The sequence below is a fragment of the Aythya marila genome (genome assembly GCF_965140915.1).
Source record: "Aythya marila genome assembly, chromosome: 1".
In the NCBI taxonomy this organism is placed as follows: Eukaryota; Metazoa; Chordata; class Aves; order Anseriformes; family Anatidae; genus Aythya; species Aythya marila.
Genome location: NC_139042.1, coordinates 122,377,786 through 122,393,025, shown reverse-complemented (window position 1 = coordinate 122,393,025; position 15,240 = coordinate 122,377,786).

Here is a 15,240-nt window from a genome sequence, read left to right as displayed (position 1 = left end):
CCCGTTCCTGCCCACCCCTGCAGAGGAGGAGGGCGAAGCAGTGGGGTTTGGTGTCCTGGGTTTGGTGCCTGCCAGGTGGGATGTGGCAAGAAGGGGGCTCTGCCTGCTGCAGGACCCCCTGAAGGTGGGATGTGAGGGGGTCTCCTGTCCTCCTCAGGCCTGGTTAGAGTTTGCTCTGTGGCTAGGAGAGATGGCAGCATGGTCACGGGGAACGATCAAATGCTGAGCCATCTGGAAGCAGCTGATATAAAAATTAACTTGAAATCTACTGGCGAGTGCAGAAAAATCCTCTGGGGGACTTTGAACCGGTGGTGTGTTTGGAAACTCTTCACTGGAATTTGGGGGCAATTTCTTTCCTCTGTCTGGTCACGAGCAGCCACAAAGGCCAGCCGCATGCCGTGGGGACACACATACTTTCCATGGACACAGAGGGCTGATGCCATGCATACTTGCACACGTGTGTGCACATGTGAACACTCACCAGTGCTTTAGGTGGCGCCCAGCTCCAGCCTCATCCTGTGACACTAAATCAGGTGTTTGGTTCCCCAACAGCTCCATGTATGCCCTTTGGAGGAGCCCTTCTCTCTCCACCATGCGATTCAATGCACCTGAAATTGGGTTTTGTGACCAGCTGTAGGGACAGGGGCGCGCATTCTGCCACGGTGGAAAGGCAGACCCTGGGAGCTGTGGCAGCAGGACCGTGAGTGCCCCAATCTGTATTTTCTTGCTCTTGGCTGTAGAGATAGCTCAAAGAGAGCTGTCTCTCACCATGCACCTGTAGTATCAACATCCCATACGAGCTATGAGGTCCTCTGAGTGTTTCCAGCTTGGTGAGCTGCATCTCCATCTCATTCTTTCCCTGCACCTCCCTGGACTCCAGCTACTGTCTGCAAACAGACCCACAGGAGGAGATGACAAAGCCACCTCAGCCAGCATGCTTGAGCCCTGCTATGTATGGTGTGACAGGATGACCTGCGTAGGGCCTCTCCCCAGTTCACAGAGATAAGAAAGAGCATTGCTAGCTGTGGGACGTGGCAGCGTGGGGAGCAGCAGTCGGTGGCTCTGGGTCTCTAGATGACGAGGGTTTTGGGGAGGTGAGAGAGCGCCCACATCAATATGGGTCCAACAGCCACGAGGGCTGCAGTGAACCACTCTCCTCCTGAGCAACATTGCTCTCCTGAGCCCAGATACCTGGCCAGTCTCTTGCCTTATCCAGTTCTTCATCTGTGCCTCCTCCTTGGCCTCTGCCTCTAGGTCCTCCTCCAGGTGCTGCTGTTACCCCACAGTCTGCACCTAAAGCTGGGACAGCAAAGCTGTAGGTGTCCAGTTGTGAGGCATCAAACTCATCAATGCAAGCTGCACCCTTGTCACAGCCTCGTGCTGCAGGAAGTGGTCTCATCCTTGGGGGACAGGAAAAGAAACACCATAAAAGAACCCTACAGGTCCTGAGAAGGTAGGAGAAATGTGGCTGTTTTAGCAGTAGATGTGAAATAACTTCCTGCTATGTTTTATGACCATGCAACCCACACACATGGCAGAGTGAGTGCATGGGGCATGCAAACACAGCTCTAAGTTGTGTCGTTCCTGAATTAAAGTTGCAGATCAAAGCCTCTGGAGCACGCTCACCTCCAAGCACGCACCTCTAGGTGAGGGCTCTTGCTTTCATGCCCACACTACCACCTCTCCCCTCTCTGTAGCTGAGCTGGTTTTCTTCTGTCTCAGGTATCTGCAGCTTCATGCTTTGTGCTGCCAGGGTGCTATCCTTTGTATAAAAAATCCTATAGAAAAAGGATTTTATTCTATTCTATTTTATTTTTTATTTTATTTTATTTTATTTTATTTTATTTTATTTTATTTTATTTTATTTTATTTTATTTTATTTTATTTTATTTTATTTTTTATTATTTTATTTTGTTTTATTTTATTTATTTATTTTTTAATATTTTTTTTTTCCCTGGAGGTTCTTGCAGCCAGAACGGTTGCAAGGTACTTTGCACCCAGCTATAAAAAGTGCCCAGTGATTCAGCATTTACCGCCCCGTACACGGCCTCCTGTTATCATATCAGCAGGAATGCGGGGCTAGGAGGGATCTCCTAGTCATCGCCGTATTCCCTGGCTGTGACAGGCAGTGAGTCATGAAGTTCCCCTTGTTAATTTATCACAGTCCATCCTGGGAGTCACTAGGAGTTTTCTTGGCAGGTTATTCCAGAACCTCATTCTGACGGGGAGGAAGCTTATTTGTGATTTCCAGCCCACATCTTTCCATAGCCTATTTTTATCTACTTGTTCTCATGCCAGTGCTGTCTTCTTGTCAGGAGCTGTTCTTCCTTCTTGAACCTGCTCTCCTTCGTGCTGACGGAGAGCGTGGCCCTTTCCTCTCAGGAGGACGAAAGACCTCCGAGGCCTACTTGAAAGAGCTTGTGAAGTGCTACAACAGGACCATGGCCTCGAAAAGCAGACGAGTAGAAATATTCATTGGTGGTTAGGACATCGGAAAGGCAACCATCCTGGGGGTCAGCAGGAGCTGGATGCTTTCTCTGAAAGCCTGCCATGGGCCAAGGGTTTCCAGTACCCATCGGGTGCTGGGTTTAGCAGCAGTCCTTCAGTGCACTCACGGGGCAAGGCCTGTTCGTGCCTGGCTGGTGCAGAAACCCTGACGAGCCTTTGCTTGTCAGAGCATCCCATCACTTAGGACATCCACAGGAACCCCATTTCCCTAGGAAACCCCCAATATCCCTCAAGGTGCCCACCAGGGGAATGCCACACACATTTTGTTGAAGGAGGTGAATGCAACCAGCAGGGCACCCTCCCGGAGGTGTGTGCTGGTTTCCAGGCAATTACACCTCGTATCTAGCCCAAATGAGCAGGGCAATATTTCACACCAAAGAGGACGGCAGGAGCAGCATTAGCTGATGCAATCGCTCCTTGAGTTTACAGCGCTGCCGGGCAGGGCCGTGAGCAGTGGGATACCCTGTGCACGGTTATAGCAAATTCAGGTCCTTGTTTGAAAGCAGCTGTGTTGCTACAAACAGTTCCCAAATACAGGTGCTGGATAAAGGCTTTTCCTCCGACAGGTGAATCTTTCACTTGATGGTGGGTTATTCTTTTGCGGGTATCAGCTCATTTTCTCGCTATTACAGCATTTTTCATACTGGTAAGAAAAACACACGCAGTGCTCCCATGCTCCTGTAACCCATTTTTTGCCACTTCATGATGGAGTGGTCTTTTCCCTCGTTCTCCTAACATCTCCTAATACCCCCGTGCAAAACCTTTTGGGCTGAAATCCACCTTGTGATGCAGAACCTCTCAGCCCCCGCTGCCTCCAGGAACAGCTGCTTGAGAGCATCCAAATTTTCGCCTTTAAAGCTGACAAACCCAGAAATGACAAGGAGTACCTGAGGACGGCGTGGGGTCTAATTTCCCTTGGGATTCAAGAGCCTCACCTGTTCAACTGGCTGCTGTGTTAACCTCAGAGAGAAAAATCCCAGCCTCTCTTCTCTCCCACTGTCTCATTCACCTGTCATTCAAGTGAATGCAAGGCCACCTCCCTGAGATATATTCATTTTTTAATTTTTTTTTAATATATATTTGCAAAAAATAAAAGTCTTTGAGTGCTTCACGAGGAGGGAGATGGCTCAATCCATCAAGGAACAGGAAAATGAGAGCCGATGCTCCCAGCCCTGGTGCCTTTCTTAGCCAGCAAGGCCTGGACCTCAGTACAAATCCCAGACATCCTCTGGAAAACATGAGTAAGAGGCCAGGGACGGTGGGGAAGCAGTTCAGGCACCAGACCAGGCTATTCGCAGTGGAGACTGATGTTGAGTAACCAGTATTTGCTGTATTTGGATGATTTTTTTCAAACAGCTGGTTTTAGTGAATCACGTCATGTTTCCGTGCCTGCTCTTGCATATATTGGTGTCCTTACACAAAGAGGAAACATACCAATTTCTCGGAATCACCCCCAACACCAGGAATTAATTGGAATTTGACAATCACAGATTAGGAAGAGCCAGGAATTCATCTCCCCATCAGAAATTCAAGCATCTGCTGAAGCAAGCCTAAGATTTCTACCACTACGTGGAAATTCTAGATAATGACAACATTAGAAACAACACCAAAAGCAAGTGAGATAAATCTGTTAAAGTGCTTAAAAAAAAAAAAAAAAAAAAAAAAAAATCCTTTTGCAGCTTTCCCCTGGGAAAAATGAGTGCTATGCAATCAGAACCTGGGCTGCCTGGGGGCACCGTCCTACAAGGAGGGACGATGCCTCGATGCTGGACACAGCAGGGGCCAATTTACTTAGCAGAATTGGACTGTCCTCCTCCTGGCCCAGGCAGCCATCAACCTTGAAGAAGCAGCAGGAGATAAGGTAGGTTTTGCACTGACCACCTACCTTCTGGTGCAGCTGGAAATCTAAGGAACGATATTGTTTCAAAAATTGTTCACTGGGTTTCCAGATTGGTGCCAAGCTCCGTGCGACTGAAAGCTGAGCAACTGAGTTTTATGTCTCTTAGCAGGATGTTAGAAAATAATTTCCCTCTGTGACCAGTCCAGGCTGCTGTAATGCACAGTCAGAAATGAGGCATTGACTTTTAAAGATCTTCCTGCCCTTAGGGTGGCAGATGAAAGAACAGGTCACAGCTTTGTTCTGCTGCAACGTGTCTGGAAGTATTGAGAGACATGCTTTCATTACAGCAAAATTTCCACTGTCTCACTGGTTTTTTGCAAGTTTGCAATCTACCTGTAGAGTTTAAAGGAAATGCTGGGCTGACCAAAACAGATATAACACATGGATTTGCTCATGTCGTGTAGGCAGCAATAGCTGTCTTCCTGAAGGCCATTTCTGTTGGATAGAGCACAGGAACTTCCACCTGTAAGATAAATCTGGTGGCATTTCTCAGCAATTTGGCAAGCGTGCCCAAGCCCGGGATAACATCAATTTATTTAATAAGCCTGAATATCATCTTTGCAAAACAAAGCGATCTGTTTAATAGAAGTCCGTGACACTGGGCTGGGAAGGACGGTGCTCAGGCTGCTTTAGCTGCTCAAGCGTAGTGCTACTTTACCTCTGCCTGTGACTTTTGTCCCCAGTTTAATACCACTGTTTTTATGACTCTGCAGTAACCAGTGGAATCAATTAATTTAGGAAATGTTCCAGATAATGAGGACTTTGTCCTGCAGCAAAAAGGTCTCCACTGAAGAGTGAAATGTTAGAGGCTCGGAGTATGAAGCAATTAGCAGATTTTTGATAATTGGTGAGAAGGGAAAGGAGAAAAACAAAAGTGAAAGGAGGTGAAATACTTTATTATTGCATCATCTTAGTATCCCCATGAATACTAAGGCTGCATTCTCTGTAAAAATACCTTGGATTCACTTGCTTATCATTTGCTTAAAATCTAAACGTTATACCAAATTTTTTTCATGCAGAATGATCTGGAAGAGCTAAAGTGAACGTGATTAAGGATATTTCCAAGACCAAGTCTAACAAGGATGCATTTTTCTTCATTTTTCTGCATTTTTCTTCATTTTTCATTTCATTTTACTTTTATAATTATTATTATTATTATTATTTTTTGGCCAGGACAGTTCATCTCCCTCACACCACAAAAACAGGAAATCCAGCTTTTATGGCTCTTGACAATTTTATGGGCCTCAGTGTTTTCCAGACAAAAAAGCCATCTCCAGACCATCCCTTGAAAGCCCACTCTGACCAAATGTCAGCTCCATCTCTGTGCAGCTGCTGGGCTTTCTCCAGGTGGAGGCCGAGCACGCTCCACCTGCAAGTCGTTGCAGTCACTGCTATGGGATGAGGACGCTGGGCTGGGAGCAAAGTGGTGTTTCTCTCAGCTGTGTGGTGAGCACCATGCTGGTGCTGAAGCAACAAAGCAGAAGAAGTGGATGTGAAAGCCAGTCACGGCAGGAAACGGGTAAATCCATTTGAAGAACTTGTTGTGACTGGAGCTGGAATATCTGGGGGAGAAGGGAGAGATGGTGTGACTGGGGTGGAGGAGGAAGGATGGGGAGCTTCGTTTTCTGAGTGAGAATGGAGCGTGGGATTAAACCACCAAGGTTTCAGGGGCTAGGAGCAGCTGTTGGGCAAAAAAATAAGGTGTGGGAAAAATAGGACATGAGATAACATGGACAGAAAAAGATAAAAAAACTCCTGCTGGCATATGTTGCTCAGCAGAGTTTGGTAGGAAACTCGGTCATCTTGAGTCTCTCATCTCATCAGCTGCCAGCATGTGGCTTTGACGAGTGAGCCCCCAAGACCGGCCAGCAGCACAGTGACCTCTTCCTACAGCCACCCTTACCTCGATCAGCTGGAGAGGGCACAGTGACCACGGCTGCCTCTGCCAGTCCCTGCAAGAGTTCCCAGTGGTGGGTCTAACTTACGAGCTTTTGAGCCTGTGGATGTCCGGATCGTGGCATCCTTGCTAGGTTGAGCTTGTTTTCAAACCAATCAACCGTGATCCTAAAAAAGAGCATGCTGTAATCTGTGCCAGAAAGTCTCTAAAATCAAGAATTCAGGACTTAGGGAAGGCTGGAATTAAAACAATTTATGAAAACTTAATTTAGTTTTCTATGGCACATATGATTTTTTTTTGGGAAACAGCCCTAGAAGGGACCTTAAGGAGCCATCTGGCTATTCCAGCCCATCTCTTTGCCCCAAGGCAGGACCAATTATTCCTAGACCATTTTTGACAAATGTTTCTCTAATCTTCTCTTGCGAGACAGATGTTAATGGCATGATCACATACGTTTTCTTAATGGGATCCTGGCTCAGTGCATTAAATAAGCCAGGACTGTGCTGTGGAGGAGACTGGGAGCACAGCTGGAGAAAGGACAGGCTTCTGGCTCAGCTTGCTGACTGCTGCCCTGGAGAACTGCCTCTGCTTCAGAGTTCCTGGGTGGTCATTTAAGTCAGAGCTCTCCCAGGCAGTCATTAATTGTGCTTTCTCTCTTTCCTGGGTGCTCAGCTTGAAAATATTGCCTCCGATTTAATTGCCGCTGCTTGGCGCCCTGTCTTGGTTCAGTGCTGGTGCTTTAATGTTACCAGCTCCATCATACAGACAGCCCAGCTCACATTGCACTGCTTGTCAGGGACTGGGAAATCCAACTGAAATTCTTATGTGCGGTGCTCAGCACTGGCTGTCATAAGTCACTCATCTCCCACTTCTTGTCTGACCTTGCCCTGTGTGCTCTGTCAGCCTCCATCTGCCCACACTTTTGCTTATTCTGCTGAAAGCACACGTACCAAGCCTCGGTCATGAGTGATGATCCCCAATTCTTGCGTTTTGTTCAAGTACAGTTCCTCTGACTATTTCATTAAGTTCACATTTCTCCATAGCCACCTCGTCCTCAGAGGCACATGCACCCTGTACAACTAATTATATTAACAATGCCTGGAATTACCTCAAGGCAAAATCAGATTTAACAAAATTTGTAGGAACTGACAGCATGTAGTGCTCCAGGAACCACTGTAGGGGATCACAGGAGCACTGAGGCTGGAAGGGGCCTCTGGAGATCACCTGGCCCACCTTTGTTCAAGCAGTGTCAGCTAGAGTAGGGTGTCCAGGACCACGACCAGATGGGTTTTGAATATTTCCAGGGATGGAGACCCCACAGCCTCTCTGGCCAACTTGCTCCTGTCTTTGACCGCCCTCACAGTAAAAAGAGCATTTTCTTGTGTTCAGGTGGAGTTTCATGTGTTTTAATTTGTACCCACTGCTTCTTGTCCTGTCAGTGGGCACCACTACGAAGAGCCTGGCTTCGCTTCTTCTACTTCATTCCCTCCCACCAGATACTTATACACATAGGTAAGATCCTTTCAGAGCCTTTTTTTCTCCAGGCTGAGCAGTCCCAGCTCTCTTGGTCTTTCCTCACTGGAGAGGTGCTCCAGTCCCTTCATGATCTTTGTGGCCATTCATTGGCCTCGTTCTGGTAAGTCTTGCACTGGGGGGGCATTTGTTGAACTTCACGAGATTCCCCTCTGCCCAGCTCCCCAGCCTGTTGAGTTCCCTCTGAATAGCAGCACATACCTCTGGTGTCTTCGCCACTCCTCACAGCTTTGTATAATGTACAAACCTGCCAAAGGTGTACTCTGCCCCATCATTCAGATCATTACTGAAGATGTTAAACAGTAAAAGAACTAATACTGACCCCCATGATACGCCACTAATGACTGGCCTCCAGCTGGACTTTGTGCCACTTATCACGATGCTCTGGAGCTGGACATTCAGCCAGTTTTTGATCCACCTCACTGTCCACTAATCGATATTACTGATATATAGATTATACTTCATCGGCTTGTCTATGGAGGTGTTACAGGAGACAGTGTAAAAAGGCTTATTAGACCTGAGGTAGATGACATGTACCATTCTCCAACGATCCACCAAGCCAGTCATCTCCTTGTAGAAGGCTCTCAGGCGGATTAAGCCTGATTTTGCCTTTGTAGCTCCATGATGACTACTTCCAATCACCTTCTGCTCTTCACGTGACTGGAAAAGGCTTCCATGATTTGGTGCTCCATCACCTTTTCATGAACGGCCTGTAGTTCCCCAGATCCTGCTTCTTGCCCTTCCTGAAGATACGAGTGATATTTTCTTGCCTCCAGGCCTCAGGAATGTCTCCTGATCACAATGATCTTTCAAAGAGTGGCCTTGCATTTAGTGCAGCTCACTCTGCACTTTTGGGGCCCAATCTCAGAGGCCTGGGATTGCTAAAGAACAGTGTTACCGGTAAAGACTCCTTCCTGGGTCACCTTCACTTGCTTCCACCTTTTGGACAACTCCTTTTTATGTCAGAATTTAGCCAGGGGCTCCTTCTTTGTCCACACAGGCCTCCTGCCACCCTTGCTTGATTTCCTTCTTGTCAACATGAATCAGTCATGATCTTGGAGAAGGGATTTCTCGAACATCAAATAGCTCAGGCCCTGGTTTGTAGTCCAATATCTTGTTCCTGATCATGGTCAGGGCAAGGTGTTTCAGAGTCTTTTGCAAACCTTTCCATACTGGAAGGTGGGCATTTATCCATCTCTATAGAGTTAGAAAGTTGTGTTCAAGCAGCAGATTTCACATCGCCTATCAAAACAAAAACAACAGCAGCAGCAACAACAAGGTTTTAGCATTACCTCCTTCAGAGGTCAGTATTACCCAGGCAGTTGCCCAGAGTCTACCAGCTTTTCTGCGTTGGTGGTATCTTGCACCAGTGATTTCAAAGCCTTGTTAGAAAAATAGCTATCTTCCTGTCATCTCATGGGAGGCTTCTTACCCCAGAGCCCCCTTACAAGACGGGTGTTTTTAGGGTCTCTCCATACACATGGAGAAAAGAGAAGATCCTTCAGGTGAAGTTCCAGGGCAACCCCACTTGAGAACTCACATCATCTCCTGGAGGCATCTCTCAACTTCCAGTGGCTAGAAAAAAAATCCCAACATGCACAACAACATCTTAATTTAAAAAGATTTCCTTCTTTTGCTTTTAAAAGTGCCATATCTCCCATTAAGTGCATTGTCCCCTTGCACCTGTACTATGAGGCAATGAGAAAGTCCCTGTGAACTCGGCATGGCATCATCAGCTTGATATGGCTTGAATCCAGCCCAATTAAAAATAAATAAATGTAGCACTTCCCTTATGTCAGTTGTCCTGAAATGACTCCTTTATAAGAAGGCGTTGTTAATCTTACCAGCTTTTTTTTTTTTTTCTGCTTGTAGGCTCCTTTCTCAGGGCTCATTTGGAGTGACTGCCGCTCCAATCGCGCTAACCTTGTTTGAGCTCAGCCATTTCCTTTCCGTGTCCTCACATGCCTGCTCAGTGCTGCCTGTTGAGCCCAGTTTTGCTGCTGCTGCTGGTGGTGATTTGCAGCCTCTCTCAGAGTCCAAGATGAGTGCTAATCCAAGGACTGCAGAGCAGCCTGCCAGCGATAGCGTTGGGCGAGATCGGGAGATAAGCATTGCTGACCACTAGCAAAACAATGGCCTGTACGCTCGCCGCTGTTAAATACACTAAACAAACACAGAGGAGAAAAAAAATAGGTTGCTTGTAACAATCACAGTCACAAAATGTTCAGGAGGAAATGAGATTCTGATTTATTATTATTATATTTTTTTAAGGCTTGCAATTGTTTCCATGGATTTCTAGGGCTTTTTGGTGCTTTCGTGCTACCCGTTTCTTGTCTGCAGCCAGCTAGATCTTGCTGCCTGATCCCAAACCCTTTTCTCGTAAAAAGGTTTTTTAATTATGTCCGACACGCTGAAGCAAAAGTAATATGAGTTGTTAGTTTGATCAAATTAGGAGGTGTGCTCTGCTGTGCAGAGTGTAAAAGATTTTGCCATGCCAAGCGGTCAACAGGGAATTAGGGGAAATAGGCATTTTTTATGGCAAACATCCAGGACCCGTGTTTTAAAGACACAGCAGTGAGTCTCTTCCACTCCAGTTGCAGTGAAACACTTTTAAGCTTTGTGTCTGCAGACCCCTTCCCTTTAGCCCGTGCACATATCTGATAAGTTTTCATATTCAGCAACTCATTTTCAATGCCACACTTTTCCAGATGTTTTAGAGATCTGGGAGGGAAGTCTCCTTTTGAAAACAGCTGTCTCTCCATCTCAGGGCCACGGCAGCTGTCATCACCAGATGTACAACGCAAGACGCAGCAACAATTAGTAACCGTTTGCAAGCCAGATATGAAGGAAGTAGTGTGTGATGGTGATTAGCGAGCAGCCAGGGACAGGCATCATTAAATTAATTAGATTGCTTGGCAAAAACTCAATGAGCAGAATGAAAATACTGTTACACTTCTGGCCACCTCGTAATTATCTACGCGTCGTCTCACGGGTTCCGCTTACTTTCCATTCCGTCACCTCTTAAAATAGGACAAAACTGAGGAGAATCACCGCTGTAAATTCTGGGCTGTGAACTAAAGACCCCAGGTAACAACACAGCAAGTTCACTGCTGTGGCTGATGTATGTTCCTATAGCCCTTCTCAAACATTTTGCTAGATGTTGCATGTTGCTATGCACAAAGCATGCTTCCCACAGTCTGCCCTGTGGATATCGAGCGTGTCTGTAACCCACCAAGAGCCATCTTCTCCTTCCTCCCCCAGGGAGAGCCATGCCCATGCGGTTATTTTCAGCTAGAGTAAGAGCAGATGCTCCGGCAAGGGCTGGATGAGCATTTCATTGCAGCCATGGGTGGTGATCTCAGCCTGCAGGGAGCCCTTGCAGCGAGGCCAGCAGCCCAGGCAGGCTGTGCCAGGCGCGGGATGGCTTTCTTTGCTTCTTTTCACCACGCAGACGTCTACTCCCGAAGGCCCTTTCTCCTTCTGTTGGCACCTTGCACTGTAAGCGGTGCTCAGTTTCTGAAAACTCTTTCAGTAGGGACGAGTGAATCCCCTTCCTGTGTTTGTGTGGAGGCACAGCAAGTCTCATTACGCTGCTGCAACATCCCTGTGCTGTTTGAGGGGGGAAGTGGAGAAAAATCTCCTTTGTTGGCTGTTGGGCCTGGCTCCCAGTCTCTCAAGCCAAGGCTTTCCAGACCTACAAGATTTGCTTGAAGGGACTGATGGCCTCTGGGATCAGGCTGGCTTTAACTCCTTTTATTTGGACAGACAGGTTGGCAGTCGACTGGGGAGGTGTGGAAATAGTGAGCACGGGACACACATGGGCCCTTCCTCTAATATTGTGTTGTAGAGAGCCCCGGTAAGCTCTGGGGACCATTGTTAACACAACGCCACTGGATTTAATTTTAATTTCTTGCTGAGAGAGTGACCCATCTGCTCCTTGGTATCCCCTTTGCAGAAACAGACAGGCCTGCTGGGAGCACTGGGAAGCACAACAGAAAGCAGATAGATATCGGTCACGGGCTGCTCGAGTGAATCTGATGTGAGGGAGGTAGATGATGCACACAGAAGAGCCCAACACTTTTCTGGATTTAAACCTTTTCAGAGTCCTGCAGGAACGAGCATCATTTTTGCTTTCGGGAGCACAAATATCTGGAAGGCTTGTCAAAGGACCACCAGACTGACACGGCTTCTCTGGCTCTGGGCACTGTTTTTCCAGGGTTATTTATGAACGAGGTGTGGTCTGACAAATGCTGGAGCAAGGGAAGACATCAAACTTAGCAACATGTTCTCCTGGCACGGTGTGAAACCCGATGTCTCTCTCAGGGTGCACTGAGTGAGTCACTGATGTTTTCTGTGTGTCGCAATGTCCCCGTGAACCTGCACGGGGTGTCTTGGCTTCTTATGATGCACTGCAAAATTGGGAAGCAGAAGTTTTTTGTAGCTCCCATTGCATTAAAGTGCTCGGGCCACCTGGCTCTGTCGGTCCTGGCGAACCTACCTGGCGTCCTGCAAGGCCTAGGTGCGCCCACGCACACCCAGATGGGCAAAACATCAGCTGTTCTCTGAAGCAATTGCTGGTGGTGACATGTTATGTGACAGGAAATCGTTGCAAAATGCTGGGTTCTCAGGATTAAAAACTTCTGTCCCGCTCAGAAAAAACAAACGCAAGTGGTGCGTTCTAAACATAGATTCGTGTGGATTTTGTTCTGGGACAAAAATCAAAACCACTTTTCAGGATTTATTGTCTAATCATTAACGCCTGAGCAGTCAGTAAATTTGTTACTGTTACAATCTCTGATTTTCCACTGGAAAAAAAAAAAAAAAAAAAGGAAAAGTTAAAGTTCAACCACAGCCATTGAGCCTGCCCATGCCAACTACCCACGAGACAAGCCGTTACAGTACCTCACTGCGTTGCTTCTTGGCTAATTCCCTTGGCAATATTAAGGAGTTAGATGCCAAACTGGTAGATCCATTAATCTTAGTGTGATGCACTGGCGTACCAAAGTTCACAGCAGCCTTGCACGATCATCCTTATCAGCCTTCCCGAGGCACAATACACCACCCTCCTGCCCTCTTCTCCGTGGCTGATGTTGGAATGACCCAGTAATAGCTGCAAGGTAAGCAAACAAAAAGGCAACAGAAAATCTTCCTGCTGATTGCCCAGAGAGGAAGCAAGGGAGAAAGAAAACCAGGAGCTCCCTGTGCAGGGAGCGCACGTCTACTTACTGCTCATGCACGTTGGAGCAGACCTGCTCAGTGTATTAAGACGACTGGATGTGACGTTCAGGGTGATACCTGAAATGTAAGCAGACAAATGTGAGCCCCCAGACAAACAAACAAAAAAAAAATAAAGCCTCCCCACCACCGCTACTGAGCTTTTAAAAGCTTTGTTCTACCCAGAAATAGCACCGGTTTTCTAATTCACTGCCACCTTATGGCATTTCAGAGAGATAACACTTCAGTAATTCCCATCAGATGCTTCTTATTTTCAGGCACCCTCCCTAAGATCTTAGATGTGACGGGGACGCTTTAATTTCGAGTCACAGAAGCTGTAAAACTGTCCTCTGCATCCAGATTTGGAACAATATTAATGCCGGGGATACAGGATTATTCTTGCCTGTGAAAACTGATCATTAAAGTGTCAATTCTATTTATATTTGCGGAGTCTAAAGGGAGGTCATTTCTTCAGCCAAGAGGCCAAAAATAAACGCGAACTTTTCTCTTTTGACAACATTGCATTTTTCAGTCTAAAAAAGCAACCAGCTCACTCTTGATTTCCTCAAATGGGTTTAATTTGGTGCATTTTTGACATTGAGGATGAAAGCTTAACAGATGCCCTTCTTATATGCTAATGGGTTTTCTGACGGTAGCCCTAGCTGGGGAAATAATCTGCAAAAAGACTAACAGAAATTGGAGGTGGTTAATAGCTTTCTGTCCCTTCAGACGAATAATGGCCCTCCTTTAAGCATACTTGTGTGGTTTTCTAGCAGCGGAGAAGACGCTGTGATTGAAACGGACAGGTTTTGGAGAGTTCATTGGTTAATGATTACTTGGAAATACAGGCAGGACTGCCCGATGGGAAGCAGAGCAGCTGGGAGGGAGGTCTGTAGCGTGCATTCCCCAAGTGGATGGAGAGGACTGGCATTTAGAACAGCAAGGGTGCCAGTATCTGGGAGTTCTGGGGTTGATATGGGTTGTTTGGGTACTGGTGAGGGAGCTGGGGGTCAACAGCAAAAGACTAAGCCTCACAAAGGAGCGTAAGCGTGAGGCTGTTCTCCCGAATTAGCCTTGTTCTTTGTACACAAATGCAGTTGGTTCTCCATTGGCATTATCAGCTTGCAGACTCATCATAAAGGACGTTTCTCAAACGGATACCGTTAGGATAAATTACGCATCGGTGTGATTCGTGTTTACTGCTGTCACAGAGTTCCCCCTACCCATGCTGTTTTTCAGGCCATCCACCCACTTTGTCATGTAATAACGCTCAAGTATCTCTCTTAAGTCGGTACCAGCGTTTACGTAGCTTTTAGAAAGAACTTCATCAGAAAATAGGAAAATTTGATTTGTGTTGGCATCAAGTGCCCGAGGCCAAAAAATAAAATAAATCCAATTTCAAGCGCAACTCTACAAGACGACTGGAATGCCTGGTGGTGCATTTCAGGTGGAGGAAAGTTGTTTCACCCAAAGAGGCAAAAACGTCCTTCTGGTGGTTGGTGGTTTATTGAGTTTGTATCTCAGGGACGTTTGATAAAGCGGTGAATCAGAGCAGATCCAACATGACGAGTGCGGCGTGGTTACTGTCACTTCAGGCTGTTCAGCCCCTGCGAGGGCGCAGCACTCGGCTTCCAGTTTCCCAGCTGCACAATGAGTCAGACCTTAAACAATGCAAAGTCCTTTGTAGTAGGTGAAATCATTCATCATTTATCAGGCAGGGAAAAGGTTTCCAGAAGATCAAGCGCCCTGGGGTGAGCGCCGTGGTGCCGAACAGGACCGTTTGGAGAGACTGAGCTGGTTTTCTGCTTCGGAACAAAGCTGTTGTACAGGGTAAAGCTTAGCTGCCTTTGGCCAGGTCTTTCATTGCTCACATAGCAGCGTTGCTTGGAATGGGACACACGAAGAAAAAAAAAAAGGATAAAGAGGCAATATTTTGATGCCTTGAAAAGAAAGCAGCAGCTCTTAGACTCTAGCGCTGGCAAAAAGTGCTTCTGCTGGTCCAAGTTACTTTGTCTGTGGTATAAACTACTCTGGTGAGAACATTTTTTTTTTCCTTTTTCCCTTTAAATGGTATAAGCAAGCAGTACCCAACGTTTGCAGAGGGCTGCTGAGTAACGTCACCGAGGTCAGGGCAGCGAGCAGCTCTGCCAGGCGAGCTGCCCCACGGATATTGCAGAGCCCCGCAGAA